Raw genomic sequence first — 21,020 nt, forward strand, 5'->3', positions numbered from 1 at the left:
GACAGTACGAAGACTGTTTTCTTGTACTTAAGTGGGCATTGTGTGTCTTATATTTAATTTCGATGCAATTTCTGTGTTTCATCGTCAATGGGATGGTCCAAGGGATACAGGAAACCTGCAGAGGTGCATCGGAGTGTAAAACTGGTGACAAAGGAAACGCTCAAAACATTGACTGTAAGAAGACGGTTTTCTTGTACTTAAGTCGGCATTGTGTGTCTTATATTTAATTCCGATGCACATTCTGTGTTTCATCGTCAATGGGAAGGTCCAAGGGATACAGTAAACCTGCAGAGGTGCATCGGAATGTAAAACTGGTGACACAGGAAACGCTCAAAACATAGACAGTAGGAAGACTTAGTCTTCCTGTACTTATGTCCGCATTGTGTCTCTTAAATTTAATTCCGATGCAGTTTCTGTGTTTCATCGTCAATGGGAAGGTTTAAGGGATACAGTAAACCTGCAGAGGTTCATCGGAATGTAAAACTGGTGACACAGGAAATGCTCAAAACATTGACTGTAAGAAGACTGTTTTCTTGTACTTAAGTCGGCATTGTGTCTCTTATATTTAATTCCGATGCACATTCTGTGTTTCATTGTCACTGTGAAGGTCCAAGGGATACAGAAAACCTGTAGAGGTGCATCGGAATGTAAAACTGGTGATACAGGAAACGCTCAAATTATAGACAGTAGGAAGACTCAGTCCTCCTGTACTTAAGTCGGCATTGTGTCTCTTATATTTAATTCCGATGCAATATCTGTGTTTTATCGACAATGGGAAGGTCCAAGGGATACAGTAAACCTGCAGAAGTGCATCGGAGTGTAAAACTGGTGACACAGGAAACGCTCAAAACATTGACTGTAAGAAGACGGTTTTCTTGTACTTAAGTCGGCATTGTGTGTCTTATATTTAATTCCGATGCACATTCTGTGTTTCATTGTCACTGTGAAGGTCCAAGGGATACAGAAAACCTTTAGAGGTGCATCGGAATGTAAAACTGGTGATACAGGAAACGCTCAAATTATAGACAGTAGGAAGACTCAGTCTTCCTGTACTTAAGTCGGCATTGTGTCTCTTACATTTAATTCCGATGCAATTTCTGTGTTTCATCGTCAATGGGAAGGTCCCAGGGATACAGTAAACCTGCAGAGGTGCATCGGAATGTAAAACTGATGACACAGGAAACGCTCAAAACATAGACAGTAGGAAGACTCAGTCTTTCTGTACTTAAGTCGGCATTGTGTCTCTTATATTTAATTCCAATGCAATATCTGTGCTTCATCGTCAATGGGAAGGTCCAAGGGATACAGTAAACCTGCGGAGGTGCATCAGAATGTAAAACTGGTGACACAGGAAACGCTTAAAACATAGACAGTAGGAAGACTCAGTCTTCCTGTACATAAGTCGGCATTGTGTCTCTTATATTTAATTCCGACGCAATTTCTGTGTTTCATCGACAATGGGAAGGTCCAATGGATACAGTAAACCTGCAGAGGTGCATCAGAATGTAAAACTGGTGACACAGGAAACGCTCAAAACGTAGACAGTAGGAAGACTCAGTCTTTCTGTACATAGGTCGGCATTGTGTCTCTTATATTTAATTCCGATGCGATTTCTATCTTTCATCGTCAATGGGAAGGTCCAAGGGATACAATAAACAGGCAGAGGTGCATCGGAATGTAAAACTGGTGACACAGGAAACGCTCAAAACATTGACAGTACGAAGACTGTTTTCTTGTACTTAAGTGGGCATTGTGTGTCTTATATTTAATTTCGATGCAATTTCTGTGTTTCATCGTCAATGGGATGGTCCAAGGGATACAGGAAACCTGCAGAGGTGCATCGGAATGTAAAACTGGTGACACAGGAAACGCTCAACTCACAGTAGGAAGACTCAGTCTTCCTGTACTTAGGTCGGCATTGTGTGTCTTATATTTAATTCCGATGCAATTTCTGTGTTTCATCGTCAATGGGAAGGTCCACGGGATACAGTAAACCTGCAGAGGTGCATCGGAAAGTAAAACTGATGACACAGGAAACGCTCAAAGCATAGACAGTAGGAAGACTTAATCTTCCTGTACTTAAGTCGGCATTGTGTCTCTTATATTTAATTCCGATTCAATTTCTGTGTTTCATCGTCAGTGTGAAGGTCCAAGGGATACAGTAAACCTGTAGAGGTGCATCGGGATGTATAACTGGTGACACAGGAAACGCTCAAATTACAGACAGTAGTAAGACTCAGGCTTCCTGTACTTAAGTCGGCATTGTGTCTCTTATATTTAATTCCGATGCAATTTCTGTGTTTCATCGTCAATGGGAAGGTCCAAGGGATACAGTAAACCTGCAGAGGTGCATCGGAATGTAAAACTGGTGACACAGGAAACGCTCAAAACATAGACAGTAGTAAGACTCAGTCTTGCTGTACTTAAGTCGGCATTGTGTCTCTTATATTTAATTCCGATGAAATTTCAGTGTTTCATCGTGAATGGGAAGGTCCATGGGATATAGTAAACCAGAAGAGGTGCATCGGAAAGTAAAACTGATGACACAGGAAACGCTCAAAACATAGACAGTAGGAAAACTTAGTCATCCTGTACTTAAGTCGGCATTGTGTCTCTTAAATTTAATTCCGATGCAATTTCTGTGTTTCATCGTCAATGGAAAGGTCCAAGGGATACAGTAAACCTGCAGAGGTGCATCGGAATGTAAAACTGGTGACACAGGAAACGCTCAAAATATTGACTGTAAGAAGACTGTTTTCTTGTACTTAAGTCGGCATTGTGTCTCTTATATTTAATTCCGATGCACATTCTGTGTTTCATTGTCACTGTGAAGGTCCAAGGGATACAGAAAACCTGTAGAGGTGCATCGGAATGTAAAACTGGTGATGCAGGAAACGCTCAAATTATAGACAGTAGGAAGACTCAGTCCTCCTGTACTTAAGTCGGCATTGTGTCTCTTATATTTAATTCCGATGCAATTTCTGTGTTTTATCGTCAATGGGAAGGTCCAAGGGATACAGTAAACCTGCAGAGGTGCATCGGAGTGTAAAACTGGTGACACAGGAAACGCTCAAAACATAGACAGTAGGAAGACTTAGTCTTCCTGTACTTAAGTCGGCATTGTGTCACTTAAATGTAATTCCGATGCAATTTCTGTTTTTCATCGTCAATGGGAAGTTCCAAGGGATACAGTAAACCTGCATAGGTGCATCGGAATGTAAAACTCATGACACAGGAAACGCTCAAAACATAGACAGTAGGAAGACCCAGTCTTTCTGTACTTAAGTCGGCATTGTGTTTCTTATATTTAATTCCAATGCAATTTCTGTGTTTCATCGTCAATGGGAAGGTCCAAGGGATACAGTAAACCTGCAGAGGTGCATCAGAATGTAAAACTGGTGACACAGGAAACGCTCAAATTATAGACAGTAGGAAGACTCAGTCTTCCTGTACTTAAGTCGGCATTGTGTCTCTTATATTTAATTCCGATGCAATTTCTGTGTTTCATCGTCAATGGGAAGGTCCAAGGGATACAGTAAACCTGCAGAGGTCCATCGGAATGTAAAACTGATGACACAGGAAACGATCAAATCATAGACAGTAGGAAGACTCAGTCTTTCTGTACTTAAGTCGGCATTGTGTCTCTTATATTTAATTCCAATGCAATTTCTGTGTTTCATCGTCAATGGGAAGGTCCAAGGGATACAGTAAACATGCAGAGGTGCATCAGAATGTAAAACTGGTGACACAGGAAACCCTCAAATTATAGACAGTAGCAAGACTCAGTCTTCCTGTACTTAGGTAGCCATTGTGTGTCTTATATTTAATTCCGATGCAATTTCTGTGTTTCATCGTCAATGGGATGGTCCAAGGGATACAGGAAACCTGCAGAGGTGCATCGGAATGTAAAACTGGTGACACAGAAAACGCTCAAATCATAGACAGTAGGAAGACTCAGTCTTCCTGTACTTAGGTCGGCATTGTGTGTCTTATATTTAATTCCGATGCAATTTCTGTGTTTCATCGTCAATGGGAAGGTCCACGGGATACAGTAAACCTGCAGAGGTGCATCGGAACTTAAATCTGGTGACACAGGAAACGCTCAAATCATAGACAGTAGGAAGACTCAGTCTTCCTCTACTTAAGTCGGCTTTGTGTCTCTTATATTTATTTCCGATGAAATTTCTGTGTTTCATCGTGAATGGGAAGGTCCAAGGGATATAGTAAACCTGCAGAGGTGCATCGGAAAGTAAAACTGATGACACAGGAAACGCTCAAAACATAGACAGTAGGAAAACTTAGTCTTCCTGTACTTAAGTCGGCATTGTGTCTCTTAAATTTAATTCCGATGCAATTTCTGTGTTTCATCGTCAATGGAAAGGTCCAAGGGATACAGTAAACCTGCAGAGGTGCATCGGAATGTAAAACTGGTGACACAGGAAACGCTCAAAATATTGACTGTAAGAAGACTGTTTTCTTGTACTTAAGTCGGCATTGTGTCTCTTATATTTAATTCCGATGCACATTCTGTGTTTCATTGTCACTGTGAAGGTCCAAGGGATACAGTAAACTTGCAGAGGTGCATCGGAATGTAAAACTGATGACACAGGAAACGCTCAAATCATAGACAGTAGGAAGACTCAGTCTTTCTGTACTTAAGTCGGCATTGTGTCTCTTATATTTAATTCCGATGCAATTTCTGTGTTTCATCGTCAATGGGAAGGTCCAAGGGATACAGTAAACCTGCAGAGGTGCATCGGAATGTAAAACTGATGACACAGGAAACGCTCAAATCATAGACAGTAGGAAGACTCAGTCTTTCTGTACTTAAGTCGGCATTGTGTCTCTTATATTTAATTCCAATGCAATTTCTGTGTTTCATCGTCAATGGGAAGGTCCAAGGGATACAGTAAACATGCAGAGGTGCATCAGAATGTAAAACTGGTGACACAGGAAACGCTCAAATTATAGACAGTAGCAAGACTCAGTCTTCCTGTACTTAGGTAGGCATTGTGTGTCTTATATTTAATTCCGATGCAATTTCTGTGTTTCATCCTCAATGGGATTGTCCAAGGGATACAGGAAACCTGCAGAGGTGCATCGGAATGTAAAACTGGTGACACAGGAAACGCTCAAAACATTGACCATACGAAGTCTGTTTTCTTGTACTTAAGTGGGCATTGTGTCTCTTATATTTAATTTCGATGCAATTTCTGTGTTTCATCGTCAATGGGATGGTCCAAGGGATACAGGAAACCTGCAGAGGTGCATCGGAATGTAAAACTGGTGACACAGGAAATGCTCAAATCATAGACAGTAGGAAGACTCAGTCTTCCTGTACTTAGGTCGGCATTGTGTGTCTTATATTTAATTCCGATGCAATTTCTGTGTTTCATCGTCAATGGGAAGGTCCACGGGATACAGTAAACCTGCAGAGGTGCATCGGAACTTAAATCTGGTGACACAGGAAACGCTGAAATCATAGACAGTAGGAAGACTCAGTTTTCCTATACTTAAGTCGGCATTGTGTCTCTTATATTTATTTCCGATGAAATTTCTGTGTTTCATCGTGAATGGGAAGGTCCAAGGGATATAGTAAACCTGCAGAGGTGCTTCGGAAAGCAAAACTGATGACACAGGAAACGCTCAAAACATAGACAGTAAGAAGACTTAGTCTTCCTGTACTTAAGTCGGCATTGTGTCTCTTATATTTAATTCCGATGCAATTTCTGTGTTTCATCGTCACTGTGAAGGTCCAAGGGACACAGAAAAACTGTACAGGTGCATCGGAATGTAAAACTGGTGACACAGGAAACGCTCAAATTATAGACAGTAGGAAGACTCAGTCTTCCTGTACTTAAGTCGGAATTGTGTCTCTTATATTAAATTCCGATGCAATTTCTGTGTTTCATCGTCAATGGGAAGGTCCAAGGGATACAGCAAACCTGCAGAGGTGCATCGGAATGTAAAACTAGTGACACAGGAAACGCTCAAACATAGACAGTAGGAAGACTCAGTCTTCCTGTAGTTAAGTCGGCATTGTGCCTCTTATATTTAATTCCGATGCAATTTCTGTGTTTCATCGTCAATGGGAATGTCCAATGGATACAGCAAACCTGCAGAGGTGCATCAGAATGTAAAACTGGTGACACAGGAAACGCTCAAAGCATAGACAGTAGGAAGACTCAGTCTTTCTGTACGTAAGTCGGCATTGTGTCTCTTATATTTAATTCCGATGAAACTTCAGTGTTTCATCGTGAATGGGAAGGTCCAAGGGATATAGTAAACCTTCAGAGGTGCATCGGAAAGTAAAACTGATGACAAAGGAAACGCTCAAAACATAGACAGTAGGTAGACTCAGTCTTTCTGTACTTATGTCGGCATTGTGTCTCTTATATTTAATTCCAATGCAATTTCTGTGTTTCATCGTCAATGGGAAGGTCCAAGGGATACAGTAAACCTACAGAGGTGCATCAGAATGTAAAACTGGTGACACAGGAAACGCTCAAATTATAGACAGTAGGAAGACTCAGTCTTCATGTACTTAAGTCGGCATTGTGTCTCTTATATTTAATTCCGATGCAATTTCTGTGTTTCATCGTCACTGTGAAGGTCCAAGGGATACAGTAAACCTGCAGATGTGCATCGGAATGTAAAACTGATGACACAGGAAACGCTCAAAACATAGACAGTAGGAAGACTTAGTCTACCTGTACTTAAGTCGGCATTGTGTCTCTTATATTTAATTCCAATGCAATTTCTGTGTTTCATCGTCAATGGAAAGGTCCAAGGGATACAGTAAACCTGCAGAGGTGCATCAGAATGTAAAACTGGTGACACAGGAAACGCTCAAATTATAGACAGTAGGAAGACTCAGTCTTCATGTACTTAAGTCGGCATTGTGTCTCTTATATTTAATTCCGATGCAATTTCTGTGTTTCATCGTCACTGTGAAGGTCCAAGGGATACAGTAAAACTGTACAGGTGCATCGGAATGTAAAACTGGTGACACAGGAGACGCTCAAATTATAGACAGTAGGAAGACTCAGTCTTCCTGTACTTAAGTCGGCATTGTGTCTCTTATATTTAATTCCGATGCAATTTCTGTGTTTCATCGTAATGGGATGGTCCAAGGGATACAGTAAACCTGCAGAGATGCATCGGAATGTATAACTGGTGACACAGGAAACGCACAAAGCATAGACAGTAGGAAGACTCAGTCTTCCTGTACTTAAGTCGGCATTGTGTCTCTTATATTTAATTCCGATGCAATTTCTGTGTTTCATCGTCAATGGGAAGGTCCAAGGGATACAGTAAACCTGCAGAGGTGCATTGGAATGTAAAACTGGTGACACAGGAAACGCTCAAAACATAGACAGTAGTAAGACTCAGTCTTGCTGTACTTAAGTCGGCATTGTGTCTCTTATATTTAATTCCGATGAAATTTCAATGTTTCATCGTGAATGGGAAGGTCCAAGGGATATAGTAAACCAGAAGAGGTGCATCGGAAAGTAAAACTGATGACACAGGAAACGCTCAAAACATAGACAGTAGGAAAACTTAGTCTTCCTGTACTTAAGTCGGCATTGTGTCTCTTAAATTTAATTCCGATGCAATTTCTGTGTTTCATCGTCAATGGAAAGGTCCAAGGGATACAGTAAACCTGCAGACGTGCATCGGAATGTAAAACTGGTGACACAGGAAACGCTCAAAATATTGACTGTAAGAAGACTGTTTTCTTGTACTTAAGTCGGCATTGTGTCTCTTATATTTAATTCCGATGCTCATTCTGTGTTTCATTGTCACTGTGAAGGTCCATGGGATACAGAAAACCTGTAGAGGTGCATCGGAATGTAAAACTGGTGATGCACGAAACGCTCAAATTATAGACAGTAGGAAGACTCAGTCCTCCTGTACTTAAGTCGGCATTGTGTCACTTAAATGTAATTCCGATGCAATTTCTGTTTTTCATCGTCAATGGGAAGTTCCAAGGGATACAGTAAACCTGCAGAGGTGCATCGGAATGTAAAACTCATGACACAGGAAACGCTCAAAACATAGACAGTAGGAAGACTCAGTCTTTCTGTACTTAAGTCGGCATTGTGTTTCTTATATTTAATTCCAATGCAATTTCTGTGTTTCATCGTCAATGGGAAGGTCCAAGGGATACAGTAAACCTGCAGAGGTGCATCGGAATGAAAAACTGATGACACAGGAAACGCTCAAATCATAGACAGTAGGAAGACTCAGTCTTTCTGTACTTAAGTCGGCATTGTGTCTCTTATATTTAATTCCAATGCAATTTCTGTGTTTCATCGTCAATGGGAAGGTCCAAGGGATACAGTAAACATGCAGAGGTGCATCAGAATGTGAAACTGGTGACACAGGAAACGCTCAAATTATAGACAGTAGCAAGACTCAGTCTTCCTGTACTTAGGTAGGCATTGTGTGTCTTATATTTAATTCCGATGCAATTTCTGTGTTTCATCGTCAATGGGATGGTCCAAGGGATACAGGAAACCTGCAGAGATGCATCGGAATGTAAAACTGGTGACACAGGAAACGCTCAAAATGTAGAGAGTAGGAAGACTCAGTCTTCCTGTACTTAGGTCGGCATTGTGTGTCTTATATTTAATTCCGATGCAATTTCTGTGTTTCATCGTCAATGGGAAGGTCCACGGGATACAGTAAACCTGCAGAGGTGCATCGGAACTTAAATCTGGTGACACAGGAAACGCTCAAATCATAGACAGTAGGAAGACTCAGTCTTCCTATACTTAAGTCGGCATTGTGTCTCTTATATTTATTTCCGATGAAATTTCTGTGTTTCATCGTGAATGGGAAGGTCCAAGGGATATAGTAAACCTGCAGAGGTGCATCGGAAAGTAAAACTGATGACACAGGAAACGCTCAAAACATAGACAGTAGGAAAACTTAGTCTTCCTGTACTTAAGTCGGCATTGTGTCTCTTAAATTTAATTCCGATGCAATTTCTGTGTTTCATCGTCAATGGAAAGGTCAAAGGGATACAGTAAACCTGCAGAGGTGCATCGGAATGTAAAACTGGTGACACAGGAAACGCTCAAAATATTGACTGTAAGAAGACTGTTTTCTTGTACTTAAGTCGGCATTGTGTCTCTTATATTTAATTCCGATGCACATTCTGTGTTTCATTGTCACTGTGAAGGTCCAAGGGATACAGTAAACTTGCAGAGGTGCATCGGAATGTAAAACTGATGACACAGGAAACGCTCAAATCATAGACAGTAGGAAGACTCAGTCTTTCTGTACTTAAGTCGGCATTGTGTCACTTAAATGTAATTCCGATGCAATTTCTGTTTTTCATCGTCAATGGGAAGTTCCAAGGGATACAGTAAACCTGCAGAGGTGCATCGGAATGTAAAACTGGTGACACAGGAAACGTTCAAAACATAGACAGTAGGAATACTTAGTCTTCCTGTACTTAAGTCGGCATTGTGTCACTTAAATGTAATTCCGATGCAATTTCTGTTTTTCATCGTCAATGGGAAGTTCCAAGGGATACAGTAAACCTGCAGAGGTGCATCGGAATGTAAAACTCATGACACAGGAAACGCTCAAAACATAGACAGTAGGAAGACTCAGTCTTTCTGTACTGAAGTCTGCGTTGTGTTTCTTATATTTAATTCCAATGCAATTTCTGTGTTTCATCGTCAATGGGAAGGTCCAAGGGATACAGTAAACCTGCAGAGGTGCATCAGAATGTAAAACTGGTGACACAGGAAACGCTCAAATTATAGACAGTAGGAAGACTCAGTCTTCCTGTACTTAAGTCGGCATTGTGTCTCTTATATTTAATTCCGATGCAATTTCTGTGTTTCATCGTCAATGGGAAGGTCCAAGGGATACAGTAAACCTGCAGAGGTGCATCGGAATGTAAAACTGATGACACAGGAAACGCTCAAATCATAGGCAGTAGGAAGACTCAGTCTTTCTGTACTTAAGTCGGCATTGTGTCTCTTATATTTAATTCCAATGCAATTTCTGTGTTTCATCGTCAATGGGAAGGTCCAAGGGATACAGTAAACATGCAGAGGTGCATCAGAATGTAAAACTGGTGACACAGGAAACGCTCAAATTATAGACAGTAGCAAGACTCAGTCTTCCTGTACTTAGGTAGGCATTGTGTGTCTTATATTTAATTCCGATGCAATTTCTGTGTTTCATCCTCAATGGGATTGTCCAAGGGATACAGGAAACCTGCAGAGGTGCATCGGAATGTAAGACTGGTGACACAGGAAACGCTCAAAACATTGACCATACGAAGTCTGTTTTCTTGTACTTAAGTGGGCATTGTGTCTCTTATATTTAATTTCGATGCAATTTCTGTGTTTCATCGTCAATGGGATGGTCCAAGGGATACAGGAAACCTGCAGAGGTGCATCGGAATGTAAAACTGGTGACACAGGAAACGCTAAAATCATAGACAGTAGGAAGACTCAGTCTTCCTGTACTTAGGTCGGCATTGTGTGTCTTATATTTAATTCCGATGCAATTTCTGTGTTTCATCGTCAATGGGAAGGTCCACGGGATACAGTAAACCTGCAGAGGAGCATCGGAACTTAAATCTGGTGACACAGGAAACGCTCAAATCATAGACAGTAGGAAGACTCAGTTTTCCTATACTTAAGTCGGCATTGTGTCTCTTATATTTATTTCCGATGAAATTTCTGTGTTTCATCGTGAATGGGAAGGTCCACGGGATATAGTAAACCTGCAGAGGTGCATCGGAAAGTAAAACTGATGACACAGGAAACGCTCAAAACATAGACAGTAAGAAGACTTAGTCTTCCTGTACTTAAGTCGGCATTGTGTCTCTTATATTTAATTCCGATGCAATTTCTGTGTTTCATCGTCAATGGGAAGGTCCAAGGGATACAGTAAACCTGCAGAGGTGCATCGGAATGTAAAACTAGTGACACAGGAAACGCTCAAACATAGACAGTAGGAAGACTCAGTCTTCCTGTAGTTAAGTCGGCATTGTGTTTCTTATATTTAATTCCGATGCAATTTCTGTGTTTCATCGTCAATGGGAATGTCCAATGGATGCAGCAAACCTGCAGAGGTGCATCAGAATGTAAAACTGGTGACACAGGAAACGCTCAAAACATAGACAGTAGGAAGACTCAGTCTTTCTGTACATAAGTCGGCATTGTGTCTCTTATATTTAATTCCGATGAAACTTCAGTGTTTCATCGTGAATGGGAAGGTCCAAGGGATATAGTAAACCTTCAGAGGTGCATCGGAAAGTAAAACTGATGACAAAGGCAACGCTCAAAACATAGACAGTAGGTAGACTCAGTCTTTCTGTACTTAAGTCGGCATTGTGTCTCTTATATTTAATTCCGATGCAATTTCTGTGTTTCATCGTCAATGGGAAGGTCCAAGGGATACAGTAAACCTGCAGAGGTGCATCGGAATGTAAAACTGATGACACAGGAAACGCTCAAATCATAGACAGTAGGAAGACTCAGTCTTTCTGTACTTAAGTCGGCATTGTGTCTCTTATATTTAATTCCAATGCAATTTCTGTGTTTCATCGTCAATGGGATGGTCCAAGGGATACAGTAAACATGCAGAGGTGCATCAGAATGTAAAACTGGTGACACAGGAAAAGCTCAAATTATAGACAGTAGCAAGACTCAGTCTTCCTGTACTTAGGTAGGCATTGTGTGTCTTATATTTAATTCCGATGCAATTTCTGTGTTTCATCGTCAATGGGATGGTCCAAGGGATACAGGAAACCTGCAGAGGAGCATCGGAATGTAAAACTGGTGACACAGGAAACGCTCTGATCATAGACAGTAGGAAGACTCAGTCTTCCTGTACTTAGGTCGGGATTGTGTGTCTTATATTTAATTCCGATGCAATTTCTGTGTTTCATCGTCAATGGGAAGGTCCACGGGATACAGTAAACCTGCAGAGGTGCATCGGAACTTAAATCTGGTGACACAGGAAACGCTCAAATCATAGACAGTAGGAAGACTCAGTCTTCCTATACTTAAGTCGGCATTGTGTCTCTTATATTTATTTCCGATGAAATTTCTGTGTTTCATCGTGAATGGGAAGGTCCAAGGGATATAGTAAACCTGCAGAGGTGCATCGGAAAGTAAAACTGATGACACAGGAAACGCTCAAAACATAGACAGTAGGAAAACTTAGTCTTCCTGTACTTAAGTCGGCATTGTGTCTCTTAAAATTAATTCCGACGCAATTTCTGTGTTTCATCGTCAATGGAAAGGTCCAAGGGATACAGTAAACCTGCAGAGGTGCATCGGAATGTAAAACTGGTGACACAGGAAACGCTCAAAATATTGACTGTAAGAAGACTGTTTTCTTGTACTTAAGTCGGCATTGTGTCTCTTATATTTAATTCCGATGCACATTCTGTGTTTCATTGTCACTGTGAAGGTCCAAGGGATACAGTAAACTTGCAGAGGTGCATCGGAATGTAAAACTGATGACACAGGAAACGCTCAAATCATAGACAGTAGGAAGACTCAGTCTTTCTGTACTTAAGTCGGCATTGTGTCTCTTATATTTAATTCCGATGCAATTTCTGTGTTTCATCGTCAATGGGAAGGTCCAAGGGATACAGTAAACCTGCAGAGGTGCATCGGAATGTAAAACTGGTGACACAGGAAACGCTCAAAACATAGACAGTAGGAAGACTCAGTCTTGCTGTACTTAAGTCGGCATTGTGTCTCTTATATTTAATTCCGATGAAATTTCAGTGTTTCATCGTGAATGGGAAGGTCCAAGGGATATAGTAAACCTGAAGAGGTGCATCGGAAAGTAAAACTGATGACACAGGAAACGCTCAAAACATAGACAGTAGGAAAACTTAGTCTTCCTGTACTTAAGTCGGCATTGTGTCTCTTAAATTTAATTCCGATGCAATTTCTGTGTTTCATCGTCAATGGGAAGGTCCAAGGGATACAGTAAACCTGCAGAGGTGCATCAGAATGTAAAACTGGTGACACAGGAAACGCTCAAATTATAGACAGTAGGAAGACTCAGTCTTCCTGTACTTAAGTTGGCATTGTGTCTCTTATATTTAATTCCGATGCAATTTCTGTGTTTCATCGTCAATGGGAAGGTCCAAGGGATACAGAAAACCTGCAGAGGTGCATCGGAATGTAAAACTGATGACACAGGAAACGCTCAAATCATAGACAGTAGGAAGACTCAGTCTTTCTGTACTTAAGTTGGCATTGTGTCTCTTATATTTAATTCCGATGCAATTTCTGTGTTTCATCGTCAATGGGAAGGTCCAAGGGATACAGAAAACCTGCAGAGGTGCATCGGAATGTAAAACTGGTGACACAGGAAACGCTCAAAACATAGACAGTAGGAAGACTTAGTCTTTCTGTACTTAAGTCGGCATTGTGTCTCTTATATTTAATTCCAATGCAATTTCTGTGTTTCATCGTCAATGGGATGGTCCAAGGGATACAGTAAACATGCAGAGGTGCATCAGAATGTAAAACTGGTGACACAGGAAACGCTCAAATTATAGACAGTAGGAAGACTCAGTCTTCCTGTACTTAAGTTGGCATTGTGTCTCTTATATTTAATTCCGATGCAATTTCTGTGTTTCATCGTCAATGGGAAGGTCCAAGGGATACAGAAAACCTGCAGAGGTGCATCGGAATGTAAAACTCATGACACAGGAAACGCTCAAAACATAGACAGTAGGAAGACTCAGTCTTTCTGTACTTAAGTCGGCATTGTGTCTCTTATATTTAATTCCAATGCAATTTCTGTGTTTCATCGTCAATGGGAAGGTCCAAGGGATACAGTAAACATGCAGAGGTGCATCAGAATGTAAAACTGGTGACACAGGAAACGCTCAAATTATAGACAGTAGCAAGACTCAGTCTTCCTGTACTTAGGTAGGCATTGTGTGTCTTATATTTAATTCCGATGCAATTTCTGTGTTTCATCCTCAATGGGATTGTCCAAGGGATACAGGAAACCTGCAGAGGTGCATCGGAATGTAAGACTGGTGACACAGGAAACGCTCAAAACATTGACCATACGAAGTCTGTTTTCTTGTACTTAAGTGGGCATTGTGTCTCTTATATTTAATTTCGATGCAATTTCTGTGTTTCATCGTCAATGGGATGGTCCAAGGGATACAGGAAACCTGCAGAGGTGCATCGGAATGTAAAACTGGTGACACAGGAAACGCTCAAATCATAGACAGTAGGAAGACTCAGTCTTCCTGTACTTAGGTCGGCATTGTGTGTCTTATATTTAATTCCGATGCAATTTCTGTGTTTCATCGTCAATGGGAAGGTCCACGGGATACAGTAAACCTGCAGAGGAGCATCGGAACTTAAATCTGGTGACACAGGAAACGCTCAAACCATAGACAGTAGGAAGACTCAGTTTTCCTATACTTAAGTCGGCATTGTGTCTCTTATATTTATTTCCGATGAAATTTCTGTGTTTCATCGTGAATGGGAAGGTCCACGGGATATAGTAAACCTGCAGAGGTGCATCGGAAAGTAAAACTGATGACACAGGAAACGCTCAAAACATAGACAGTAAGAAGACTTAGTCTTCCTGTACTTAAGTCGGCATTGTGTCTCTTATATTTAATTCCGATGCAATTTCTGTGTTTCATCGTCAATGGGAAGGTCCAAGGGATACAGTAAACCTGCAGAGGTGCATCGGAATGTAAAACTAGTGACACAGGAAACGCTCAAACATAGACAGTAGGAAGACTCAGTCTTCCTGTAGTTAAGTCGGCATTGTGTTTCTTATATTTAATTCCGATGCAATTTCTGTGTTTCATCGTCAATGGGAATGTCCAATGGATACAGCAAACCTGCAGAGGTGCATCAGAATGTAAAACTGGTGACACAGGAAACGCTCAAAACATAGACAGTAGGAAGACTCAGTCTTTCTGTACATAAGTCGGCATTGTGTCTCTTATATTTAATTCCGATGAAACTTCAGTGTTTCATCGTGAATGGGAAGGTCCAAGGGATATAGTAAACCTTCAGAGGTGCATCGGAAAGTAAAACTGATGACAAAGGCAACGCTCAAAACATAGACAGTAGGTAGACTCAGTCTTTCTGTACTTAAGTCGGCATTGTGTCTCTTATATTTAATTCCGATGCAATTTCTGTGTTTCATCGTCAATGGGAAGGTCCAAGGGATACAGTAAACCTGCAGAGGTGCATCGGAATGTAAAACTGATGACACAGGAAACGCTCAAATCATAGACAGTAGGAAGACTCAGTCTTTCTGTACTTAAGTCGGCATTGTGTCTCTTATATTTAATTCCAATGCAATTTCTGTGTTTCATCGTCAATGGGATGGTCCAAGGGATACAGTAAACATGCAGAGGTGCATCAGAATGTAAAACTGGTGACACAGGAAAAGCTCAAATTATAGACAGTAGCAAGACTCAGTCTTCCTGTACTTAGGTAGGCATTGTGTGTCTTATATTTAATTCCGATGCAATTTCTGTGTTTCATCGTCAATGGGATGGTCCAAGGGATACAGGAAACCTGCAGAGGAGCATCGGAATGTAAAACTGGTGACACAGGAAACGCTCAAATCATAGACAGTAGGAAGACTCAGTCTTCCTGTACTTAGGTCGGGATTGTGTGTCTTATATTTAATTCCGATGCAATTTCTGTGTTTCATCGTCAATGGGAAGGTCCACGGGATACAGTAAACCTGCAGAGGTGCATCGGAACTTAAATCTGGTGACACAGGAAACGCTCAAATCATAGACAGTAGGAAGACTCAGTCTTCCTATACTTAAGTCGGCATTGTGTCTCTTATATTTAATTCCGATGAAATTTCAGTGTTTCATCGTGAATGGGAATGTCCAAGGGATACAGTAAACCTGCAGAGGTGCATCGGAATGTAAATCTAGTGACACTGGAAACGCTCAAACATAGACAGTAGGAAGACTCAGTCTTCCTGTACTTAAGTCGGCATTGTGTCTCTTATATTTAATTCCGATGCAATTTCTGTGTTTCATCGTAATGGGATGGTCCAAGGGATACAGTAAACCTGCAGAGATGCATCGGAATGTATAACTGGTGACACAGGAAACGCTCAAAGAATAGACAGTAGGAAGACTCAGTCTTCCTGTACTTAAGTCGGCATTGTGTCTCTTATATTTAATTCCGATGCAATTTCTGTGTTTCATCGTCAATGGGAAGGTCCAAGGGATACAGTAAACCTGCAGAGGTGCATCGGAATGTAAAACTGGTGACACAGGAAACGCTCAAAACATAGACAGTAGTAAGACTCAGTCTTGCTGTACTTAAGTCGGCATTGAGTCTCTTATATTTAATTCCGATGAAATTTCAGTGTTTCATCGTGAATGGGAAGGTCCAAGGGATATAGTAAACCAGAAGAGGTGCATCGGAAAGTAAAACTGATGACACAGGAAACGCTCAAATTATAGACAGTAGGAAGACTCAGTCTTCCTGTACTTAAGTCGGAATTGTGTCTCTTATATTAAATTCCGATGCAATATCTGTGTTTCATCGTCAATGGGAAGGTCCAAGGGATACAGTAAACCTGCAGAGGTGCATCGGAATGTAAATCTAGTGACACTGGAAACGCTCAAACATAGACAGTAGGAAGACTCAGTCTTCCTGTACTTAAGTCGGCATTGTGTCTCTTATATTTAATTCCGATGCAATTTCTGTGTTTCATCGTAATGGGATGGTCCAAGGGATACAGTAAACCTGCAGAGATGCATCGGAATGTATAACTGGTGACACAGGAAACGCTCAAAGAATAGACAGTAGGAAGACTCAGTCTTCCTGTACTTAAGTCGGCATTGTGTCTCTTATATTTAATTCCGATGCAATTTCTGTGTTTCATCGTCAATGGGAAGGTCCAAGGGATACAGTAAACCTGCAGAGGTGCATCGGAATGTAAAACTGGTGACACAGGAAACGCTCAAAACATAGACAGTAGTAAGACTCAGTCTTGCTGTACTTAAGTCGGCATTGTGTCTCTTATATTTAATTCCGATGAAATTTCAGTGTTTCATCGTGAATGGGAAGGTCCAAGGGATATAGTAAACCAGAAGAGGTGCATCGGAAAGTAAAACTGATGACACAGGAAACGCTCAAAACATAGACAGTAGGAAAACTTAGTCTTCCTGTACTTAAGTCGGCATTGTGTCTCTTAAATTTAATTCCGATGCAATTTCTGTGTTTCATCGTCAATGGAAAGGTCCAAGGGATACAGTAAACCTGCAGAGGTGCATCGGAATGTAAAACTGGTGACACAGGAAACGCTCAAAATATTGACTGTAAGAAGACTGTTTTCTTGTACTTAAGTCGGCATTGTGTCTCTTATATTTAATTCCGATGCACATTCTGTGTTTCATTGTCACTGTGAAGGTCCAAGGGATACAGAAAACCTGTAGAGGTGCATCGGAATGTAAAACTGGTGATGCAGGAAACGCTCAAATTATAGACAGTAGGAAGACTCAGTCCTCCTGTACTTAAGTCGGCATTGTGTCTCTTATATTTAATTCCGATGCAATTTCTGTGTTTTATCGTCAATGGGAAGGTCCAAGGGATACAGTAAACCTGCAGAGGTGCATCGGAGTGTAAAAGTGGTGACACAGGAAACGCTCAAAACCTAGACAGTAGGAAGACTTAGTCTTCCTGTACTTAAGTCGGCATTGTGTCACTTAAATGTAATTCCGATGCAATTTCTGTTTTTCATCGTCAATGGGAAGTTCCAAGGGATACAGTAAACCTGCAGAGGGGCATCGGAATGTAAAACTCATGACACAGGAAACGCTCAAAACATAGACAGTAGGAAGACTCAGTCTTTCTGTACTTAAGTCGGCATTGTGTTTCTTATATTTAATTCCAATGCAATTTCTGTGTTTCATCGTCAATGGGAAGGTCCAAGGGATACAGTAAACCTGCAGAGGTGCATCAGAATGTAAAACTGGTGACACAGGAAACGCTCAAATTATAGACAGTAGGAAGACTCAGTCTTCCTTTACTTAAGTCGGCATTGTGTCTCTTATATTTAATTCCGATGCAATTTCTGTGTTTCATCGTCAATGGGAAGGTCCAAGGGATACAGTAAACCTGCAGAGGTGCATCGGAATGTAAAACTGATGACACAGGAAACGCTCAAATCATAGACAGTAGGAAGACTCAGTCTTTCTGTACTTAAGTCGGCATTGTGTCTCTTATATTTAACTCCAATGCAATTTCTGTGTTTCATCGTCAATGGGAAGGTCCAAGGGATACAGTAAACATGCAGAGGTGCATCAGAATGTAAAACTGGTGACACAGGAAACGCTCAAATTATAGACAGTAGCAAGACTCAGTCTTCCTGTACTTAGGTAGGCATTGTGTGTCTTATATTTAATTCCGATGCAATTTCTGTGTTTCATCGTCAATGGGATGGTCCAAGGGATACAGGAAACCTGCAGAGGTGCATCGGAATGTAAAACTGGTGACACAGGAAACGCTCAAATCATAGACAGTAGGAAGACTCAGTCTTCCTGTACTTAGGTCGGCATTGTGTGTCTTATATTTAATTCCGATGCAATTTCTGTGTTTCATCGTCAATGGGAAGGTCCACGGGATACAGTAAACCTGCAGAGGTGCATCGGAACTTAAATCTGGTGACACAGGAAACGCTCAAATCATAGACAGTAGGAAGACTCAGTCTTCCTATACTTAAGTCGGCATTGTGTCTCTTATATTTATTTCCGATGAAATTTCTGTGTTTCATCGTGAATGGGAAGGTCCAAGGGATATAGTAAACCTGCAGAGGTGCATCGGAAAGTAAAAGTGATGACACAGGAAACGCTCAAAACATAGACAGTAGGAAAACTTAGTCTTCCTGTACTTAAGTCGGCATTGTGTCTCTTAAATTTAATTCCGATGCAATTTCTGTGTTTCATCGTCAATGGAAAGGTCCAAGGGATACAGTAAACCTGCAGAGGTGCATCGGAATGTAAAACTGGTGACACAGGAAACGCTCAAAATATTGACTGTAAGAAGACTGTTTTCTTGTACTTAAGTCGGCATTGTGTCTCTTATATTTAATTCCGATGCACATTCTGTGTTTCATTGTCACCGTGAAGGTCCAAGGGATAAAGTAAACTTGCAGTGGTGCATCGGAATGTAAAACTGATGACACAGGAAACGCTCAAATCATAGACAGTAGGAAGACTCAGTCTTTCTGTACTTAAGTCGGCATTGTGTCTCTTATATTTAATTCCGATGCAATTTCTGTGTTTCATCGTCAATGGGAAGGTCCAAGGGATACAGTAAACCTGCAGAGGTGCATCGGAATGTAAAACTGGTGACACAGGATACGCTCAAAACATAGACAGTAGGAAGACTCAGTCTTGCTGTACTTAAGTCGGCATTGTGTCTCTTATATTTAATTCCGATGAAATTTCCGTGTTTCATCGTGAATGGGAAGGTCCAAGGGATATAGTAAACCTGAAGAGGTGCATCGGAAAGTAAAACTGATGACACAGGAAACGCTCAAAACATAGACAGTAGGAAAACTTAGTCTTCCTGTACTTAAGTCGGCATTGTGTCTCTTAAATTTAATTCCGATGCAATTTCTGTGTTTCATCGTCAATGGGAAGGTCCAAGGGATACAGTAAACCTGCAGAGGTGCATCGGAATGTAAAACTGGTGACACAGGAAACGCTCAAAACATAGACAGTAGGAAGACTTAGTCTTCCTGTACTTAAGTCGGCATTGTGTCACTTAAATGTAATTCCGATGGAATTTCTGTTTTTCATCGTCAATGGGAAGTTCCAAGGGATACAGTAAACCTGCAGAGGTGCATCGGAATGTAAAACTCATGACACAGGAAACGCTCAAAACATAGACAGTAGGAAGACTCAGTCTTTCTGTACTTAAGTCGGCGTTGTGTTTCTTATATTTAATTCCAATGCAATTTTTGTGTTTCATCGTCAATGGGAAGGTCCAAGGGATACAGTAAACCTGCAGAGGTGCATCAGAATGTAAAACTGGTGACACAGGAAACGCTCAAATTATAGACAGTAGGAAGACTCAGTCTTCCTGTACTTAAGTCGGCATTGTGTCTCTTATATTTAATTCCGATGCAATTTCTGTGTTTCATCGTCAATGGGAAGGTCCAAGGGATACAGTAAACCTGCAGAGGTGCATCGGAATGTAAAACTGATGACACAGGAAACGCTCAAATCATAGGCAGTAGGATGACTCAGTCTTTCTGTACTTAAGTCGGCATTGTGTCTCTTATATTTAATTCCAATGCAATTTCTGTGTTTCATCGTCAATGGGAAGGTCCAAGGGATACAGTAAACACGCAGAGGTGCATCAGAATGTAAAACTGGTGACACAGGAAACGCTCAAATTATAGACAGTAGCAAGACTCAGTCTTCCTGTACTTAGGTAGGCATTGTGTGTCTTATATTTAATTCCGATGCAATGTCTGTGTTTCATCCTCAATGGGATTGTCCAAGGGATACAGGAAACCTGCAGAGGTGCATCGGAATGTAAAACTGGTGACACAGGAAACGCTCAAAACATTGACCATACGAAGTCTGTTTTCTTGTACTTAAGTGGGCATTGTGTCTCTTATATTTAATTTCGATGCAATTTCTGTGTTTCATCGTCAATGGGATGGTCCAAGGGATACAGGAAACCTGCAGAGGTGCATCGGAAAGTAAAACTGGTGACACAGGAAACGCTCAAATCATAGACAGTAGTAAGACTCAGTCTTGCTGTACTTAAGTCGGCATTGTGTCTCTTATATTTAATTCCGATGAAATTTCAGTGTTTCATCGTGAATGGGAAAGTCCAAGGGATATAGTAAACCAGAAGAGGTGCATCGGAAAGTAAAACTGATGACACAGGAAACGCTCAAAACATAGACAGTAGGAAAACTTAGTCTTCCTGTACTTAAGTCGGCATTGTGTCTCTTAAATTTAATTCCGATGCAATTTCTGTGTT

This window comes from Schistocerca nitens, chromosome 3, assembly GCF_023898315.1.
Source record: "Schistocerca nitens isolate TAMUIC-IGC-003100 chromosome 3, iqSchNite1.1, whole genome shotgun sequence".
Lineage (NCBI taxonomy): Eukaryota > Metazoa > Arthropoda > Insecta > Orthoptera > Acrididae > Schistocerca > Schistocerca nitens.